Source organism: Acyrthosiphon pisum, chromosome X, assembly GCF_005508785.2.
Source record: "Acyrthosiphon pisum isolate AL4f chromosome X, pea_aphid_22Mar2018_4r6ur, whole genome shotgun sequence".
Taxonomy (NCBI): domain Eukaryota; kingdom Metazoa; phylum Arthropoda; class Insecta; order Hemiptera; family Aphididae; genus Acyrthosiphon; species Acyrthosiphon pisum.
In genome coordinates, this window is record NC_042493.1 from 51,344,989 (window position 1) to 51,352,937 (window position 7,949).

General features: G+C 27.7%; 1 protein-coding gene across 1 annotated transcript in view; it reads left to right on the top strand.

The window, feature by feature from the left end:
* Nucleotides 1–1,635: 1,635 nt before the first annotated feature.
* The window catches only part of LOC100574166 (E3 ubiquitin-protein ligase TRIM33), a 26,155-nt gene continuing 19,841 nt past the window's right edge, over nucleotides 1,636–7,949 (top strand). The window contains exons 1-3 of the mRNA XM_008186917.3: nucleotides 1,636–1,865; nucleotides 1,936–2,054; nucleotides 2,134–2,210. The gene's annotated coding sequence lies outside the window, so the exon portion shown is untranslated. The remainder of the gene's footprint in view (nucleotides 1,866–1,935; nucleotides 2,055–2,133; nucleotides 2,211–7,949) is intronic.

Below are 7,949 nucleotides of genomic sequence, written 5' to 3' on the forward strand. Positions count from 1 at the left end.
ATTTAAACTTAATTTAGACTGTAGGGTATGAAATGTGAATAAAATTAATTTTGTCAATCATACTAATAATACATATTTTATAAATATGTATTTTAACTTATTCACTATAATGAAAATCTATGACCTGATTTAGATAATTTCTCAATATTTACAAAATGTATTTCAATTTCTATGTATATTTATTATAAACTGATTTAAATGGTTTAAGTCCCCATATTTGTTTTGTAACATTGAAATGTATGCAAAGGTTATTGTGTCTTTCACTTATATTGTACCTACAGAGTATCTACAGGTATAGAGCGGGATTTTTTTTTTTAACGTAATATAGCTAAAAAGTAAAAACCCTCCTACTCATTGTTTAAAAATTATCAACATTTTTTAAAATTCAAAATTCAAAGAGTTCTCAAAGAGAGACTTAAGTCTTAAAGTTTTAATGTCTAGCATAGGTATCTAGATGAAGTTTACCTATGTCTTAAGTTAAAGTTATGTCATAGAACTATATAGGAAAAGGTTATATTATTATTGCTTTTGGGTACCAAAAAAATCTTTCATATAATAATACAATTATAATATATGACCACAAACAATCGAGTCTCAATAACCCAAATTTTTTTCTAGCCCTCAAAGTGTTTTTAAGTTGTGTTTGAGGTGTCAAGTATATATTCAAAAAATACACAAGTCAATTTTATTTTTATTTCTCTTGAGATTTGAGTTATTGTCTTATCGATACTCAATCAAATTAGACCATTAATAAATATTAAATAATTATATTGTGTATACCTATAATTAATTTTTACAGATAAAAATGTTGGTTTTATTAACAGTGACTTATTTTGTTTCTACATCCAAGTAGTGACTAGTGGGTATCACGGTTATTAAACTAAGTATATTTATGATTTGTTTTAAACCGTTGTAAGAACACATATAACTCGTACGGTATATATAATATCACAAAATACTAAAATACCAAATTATTATGTTTGGCAACCTATCAATTTTTTTTTAAATGTGTGTTTTGCATGCTTTGTAAGAATGTAAACAAAAATTTCAAAAAGTACTGTTTTTCCATGACGGGTATTTTATTTTAAAAAAATACGCAGAATTGAATATTTTCAAATTTTTAATTTATATTTTCCAAAATGAGTGGTTTTTAACTCTCAATACATTGGTAAAATCAAAATTTGCCTATCCTATTTAGTTTTTGCACATATACCTTGAAAAACAACATTTTTAAAATTAATCTAAAATTTGTTTTAAAAATAGCTGTAAATCAATTTTTTAAATATTCTATTCTATTAGTATGTACAGTTTTAGATTGAAAAGTTTTTAGTGAAGTCAGAATTAGTTTATCTGGCTTACCGAGTTTCAGAGTGACAGGTTGTAAAACTGTAAAAGTTGATAGAGTGCTGCAAAAAAATAATGCAGGTAATAAATAGCTGGTAAGAATAATACATTTTAAAGACTAGAATATTATAGAATATTGTTCCCGTATAACGTATTGACGTATCACCAAACGTATCACCAAACCTATCACGTAATAACAGTGGAAGTACCTCCAAAACCGACACTCATCAGCGTATCATTGCATCAGCATTTTGTTTATTGATAAAACCTTACATTAGATAATAAAGGTGATTACGTCGTCAAGCCGGTGGTCACAGTCCGCAGACACGTCTACATTAGTTCGCAGACTTGTTATCGTTATCTGTATCCTGTAAATCGTCGTTAAAATATTTTCATCGTTATGGTACAGACAATGAACTTTAAGAAGACGGATACCATAACAATTATCAGTAATTATTACTGACTTTACTTCTACCACCCGCCTACCATTTCGTGTCCAGTGCATATCTTCTTAGTTCGTGGTACAGACTTTTAAGAATACGGATTACTATAATTTTTGTACATTTAATCTAATCGGTGTAATTTATCCAGTGAGAACGAAAAGGAAGAAGTAAAATAAATAAATTATTCTCATTTTCTATGGGAATATTTAATATTGAGGAAATCCCAAATCCGTAAACTTTACAACACACTGATTATTATTGTAATTTGTAAGTTAAAATATATAGTTATAATTAATGTTTTGCACCTACCTTTTTGTATTGGTGTTTAAACTAGTGTGTTTTAAAGGCAAACGCTGATTCATTGTCATCGTAATTCATACTTCCTGTGGTCAACCACATAGGAATTGGTCCCCGGCAATACAGGTAAGTTCTTACTCACTACTTACAGTTATTTATTATTTATTTGTTATTGATATATGAATGGCCAGTGGTGGACTGAACTTGCATTTTAAATGGCGCAATTTCATATTTAAGTATTTACTACCACTTCACAATATAGATTACCTATTTACATATAACAAAGTTAGGTATAATATATGTAAATAAAATATGGCTGAAAGAGGTCAGTCCATGGTCAGATCCAGTGTCGGCTCAAGGATTTGAGGGCTTGGTGTGAAATTATTATTTTTATATGAAGGGGTTCTCTAAGCACTTAACAAAATACATGAAATGGCTATTGGCACATAGTTCAGTTAATTCTAGGACCCCTTGATAACGGTTTTAATAAAATTGTTTAATGAATAAGTATCCCTGATCTCATGAATTTGTTACACATACTGGATTACCTATTATTTATTACTTATACCAAAGATATTAGTTTTCAAATCAACTGTAATTCAATGTTTATTAGTAGTGTGTCTCGCCTAATACGTATTTATTAAATATTCTTGTCAACAATTTTAATTAAAAAAAATCCTCTTTTAATACATAAATTATTAAACAATGAAAGAACATGAGTTAAATATAGTAAATCATTTTAATAATATCACTGGTATCTATTTTAAAACAAATAAAATGAAACAATACAATAACTAAATAATTTGTTTTTTTCTGGCCTTTTGAAGTGCAAATTGGTTGATAAGTTAGTCGTTATGTTTCTGTTAATTAATTTTTAATTGAGAGCGTCACTAATCCAGAAAATCTGTCTTGAGAAATGTTTTTACCAAGATAATTTCTGATGATATTTAATTTATGAGTTTTCATTATTCCGACAAAAAATCAATAAGTTTACACAAACACCTATAGTAGAGGCCACAGGAATAATCAACAGAATTCTAAGTGAAATGTTTATATTAAATTGTTTAAATTAACTACAGGATGTTTTATGAATCCTAAGAGCTTGAAGGACAGTAATATTTTCATTTACCATAGTGCGAAAAATTATTAGCTCACTACATAAATTGGCTGCACCGATATCTGTAGATTCGCCATCTGTAAATGTTATTTGTAAATCTTGACAATGTTTAAATAACTCATCTTCCCTCATATCTTTCAACTGACCAATTCTGTACTAGATACAAAATTGTTCATTATATTATATTTTTTTTTTATAGAAAGCTTATTATATTGTTTTTTTTTAAATGAATGCAACATTTAAATATTCTTTTTTGTAGTCTATTATTGCCCCTAGTATTTTCGGACTAATTTTAAGATTAATTTAAATTATGAATATATATATATTTACAAAAATCAACAAGCAATACCTATTAGGGTGTTTTATAAAATTATTATCCAAAACGTTACTCAGTTTATGGGCATTTCATATAGAATAAAAATTATAAAATATTATATATTTTTAATAACGTGCCTGGTCTTGATAATTAATGTCAAAGTGTGTAGGCAACCAATGACGGATTATATGCGATAGGTTAGGTTAGAGATCAAAATGCCGGTACCACATGACGAAAGTAAAATGCGATAGTTGATTTTGTGACAGCATAGAACATAATATGGCACAGCTAGGTTATCGTATGAACTCTTCAATAGTTACTATAATACTAAATCTACTATTAACTCATTCAGTCATGCATGATAGTTCTTTTATGACAGCAACCAAAGCCCCCATACACTGTTCATCGATTCCCAGGGGGGGAGAGGGGTGGCTTAACGCATTTTTTCTATTATTGGGTGGACCTGGCTATCTATATAAGGTTATATTAATCGTAGACCTTATACTAATATACGAGCACTGAGATAGATAAGATCTACTGGAGCGCAGACTCGTCATTCTCACAATGACACAAAAAACGAGCCGTCCCGAATCCCGCTTCCCCCACCATCTGAGGGCAAAACATTTAATTTTTACATACGATGGACGTGTAGTTATGATTATTTTCATTCATAATTCTTAACTTATTTAAATTGTTTTCTTAATTCTTTAACAAATTAAATGTAGTAGTAATTAGTCATTGCCTAATATTGTATTACCATGATTATAATATATATGATATAATGATATGGAAAGAGATTAAATTTAACAATAAATTAAAATCACATAGAAAAACCTATACATAAATTTATTCTAATTTAAAAGAAAATAATAACTCACATATTTTAAAACAGTATATTTATTATTTATACATTTATTACATTAATAAACATTTTAATCTAACATAAAATTACATACCATTTAAGACAATTTCTGTCGGATCGACTAGTTAATATAAATTTACATAATATACATAAACAGGTAATCTAAAAACTGTGTACTTTTTTATTTTCATAGTTCTATAAATATAATAAAAAAGCAGGTAAGTAGATGTCCCTCTGCTATACATTAGGTTACAATATTGGGTCACTGTATAATGGATTGTATTAAATTTGAATTCAATGATATCATATCATTGTATACGAAAAACGATTCTGAGCGGAGACGGTTTGTCAGTCTAGATATTTTCTATTGTTATTATTTGTTTTATCTTGTAAGTTGAATTAATATTATAATATTGTAATTTTTTTATTTGTTTCTATGGTGATAAACAAAGTGTTGGAAATTAAAAACCCATTTTTAGCATTTTTTTGTAATTTTTCAGTGGTTTTTCCCGTGGCATTAAATAACTATTGAGAAAATCGAAAAATGATCTCTTTAAAGTACCATCTCGATCCAATTTGCTAAAAGATAAGATACTATATTTTGAAATCGAAGATTTCTTTCTGGTAGTACTTTTGTATATTGGATATAAAAAAAAAATAAAAAATAAAAAAATAAACACCATTATAAAACCAATAGCTTCCTCACTCCGCTCAGAATCTAAAAGATTATCATATTAATTCTAAACAACATACACAGTAATAATAGTTATAATAATAATAATATTATATAAATACCAATAACTTTGAAGAGATGGGACTGAAACTGTTTCATTCTCAACTAATAGTTCAGTACCCTGCTCACTACTTGTAGATTGTTGTTCAACTTTTACATCAATGTCATTTGTCTAAAATAAATATATATCATTACATTTTGATTTTTAATATTTGTAAAGGTTTATTGGAAATCAGTATAGTTAATTCTAACCATAATTATGTCCAATTTACGACGTTTAACTGGTATTGTTTTTTGTAAATGACTCCGGAAACGCTTTGAATATAGATGGAAATGCATCAGTATTTAAAAATTTTACTGTTGCTCCAGGCCGAATCTAGGCCTGAGCTATACTTTGTAGGTATAAAATTCTTCCTTTTAACTTCAATTAACCATTTTTTAAGTGATTCAAGATTATTAAGTGGAAATCTATATATAAAATATTAATATTTAGGTACAATAGATATGTTACCTACCTATATTTATTAAATATTTAATTATATAAAATTATAAAATGTTATTATTTACTTATGGAAATGAATACTTCCACCTTTAATGCGCCTATTAGTACATCCAAAAGCTGAACATGATACAACCATATTGAAGATACAATATAAAATTGTTACAAAACACAAATTACAAACTAACGATGAGGCTTGAGGTTATAATTTACTTATATAGACATTTATAGAGCAAATATTTCGGCGATTATGAACGAAAATAAATTAATATTTACAATTCCATCGTATTTTCCTATGTAAAAATTAAATGTTTTGCCCTTCGATGGTGGGGGTAACGTTTTTACGGCCGAGTCCGCGCTCCAGTATATCTTATCTATCTCAGTGTATACGAGCTATACACATTAATGTCGCGGTAAAACACATGGGGCTCTTTTTGTTGACTGAAGCGGGATTAACAGCTATGTCATGCGAGGGTGTGGTAACTATGAATACAAACGTTAACTAGAGTGCCTTGATAGAGAACGGAGTGTTGCTCTGGTTGGACAAAAATGTTGACTGGCTACACAAATATAAATTAAGAAATTATTTTAAATCTATAAGCAATTTTAACAATGTATTGTAAAACCAATCACTAAACATTTAACAAATCAATTGTGAGCTAATGGTCCCTTAAACATGGCTTAGTGGCCCATGATTGGTCCATTAAATGTTTATTAATACATTTTTCATGTAACTTGGTATAAATTAGTTTATTTAAAATGTGGAATTATAGCAAGAGGCCACTACACCCACAGATTTTCTAAAAAAAATAAAAAAAAACTTGTAAAACTCAAATATATATATCAAAGCATATTTTGTCTATTTTTTTATAGTATTTGTTATTTATAAATTTAAGAAAATGGTAAACATTTAAGGCTTTATCGATAATACCTAATTTATTTATGTACTTATTTTATAAGTTATGGTTGATCATTAAAAATTTCAACATTTACAATTAGTTGCTTACTTATTGGCTACTACAATATGTAAAATTGCAAGTATGAAATAAACAAATTATAAATTAGTACACCAAGAATAATATATTTTTATTTTACATAATTATTATGTTAAAACTATATTTACCATTTACTAATATAAATAGTTATTATTTGTTTAATATAATTTTACAGGGAATATTTTTTTAGAAATTTTATTTGGTACTTGGTCATTTGTAATTGTTCTTTTTAAAATAAATATTCTATATTTGTTAAAATATAATAACGAATATTTATAAAATGTTATTAATTAAGACTACATTACCATAAATTATAAAAAATTAATATTTGAGAAGAAAAAAGAACTATTTGAAACATAACTTATAAAATAACACGTAATACCTTAAAAACTGGTATACACTGAAATGTCTGTTTCATGACAAATTAAATAATTATATAATTTGCCATGGTCTGTTTAGCAAACTATAATGGCGGCCTAATCTCTTATTCTATCACTCTAAGTATCAAGGAACTCTACTGGTAACCAATATGGCTTAAAAGTTGAGCTGTAGTCAGTTATTGGTATACTCGGTTTCAAAAAAGTAACATCCAATCACAATATCATTTGAACATAGGTGGAATTAGGTGCCACTGTTATACAACACCAAAATAATGTGATGAAAGAGCAATTTCCTTATTATATATGAGATTTTTTTTTATTTAACGTTTTTATTTAAAAAAAAAAAACAATTCAAAAAGTGATTCCTAACATAATTTATTTATTAATTTTTCACCCCCTAAAATGTAGCTCTAGTTGCGCCTAGAGATTTTATCTACACCAAGGTGGATTGATTGGATTGATGTCTATCTACCTTGGTCTTCATGACACAACATACAGCGTAGCTGAATGCACCTTTACGTATTACGTCTATGACTAAACATAGTATACGCCGAGGTATGACACTGTGAATTTATCAAATCGGGTGATTGACAATTGTGGTCTTGAATACAGTCTCGAGAAAGCGCCATAGGCGGAAATTTGCCTTAATTTTAGAGGGGGCTAATATTTAAAAATACTTTATTGCATATTAAATCCGCTCCCAGCACTTAAAAATATAATATTACCGTAAACACCATGCAAAATTAAGTATGATTTATTTTAAACATACAATAGGTGTTATACATTTACTCATACACATACTTGTATTTTAACTTTAAGAGGACGTCGTACCCGCATGTGTTGTCTCCGTCTTACAAACGTACGACATAGCAAATTTTCGTTCGCTAGTTTCAATAGGGTGCTGTCATTTTTGATCTTAGAGTGAATTGACCTATTATCAAACTTTTAGTTAACAACATTATC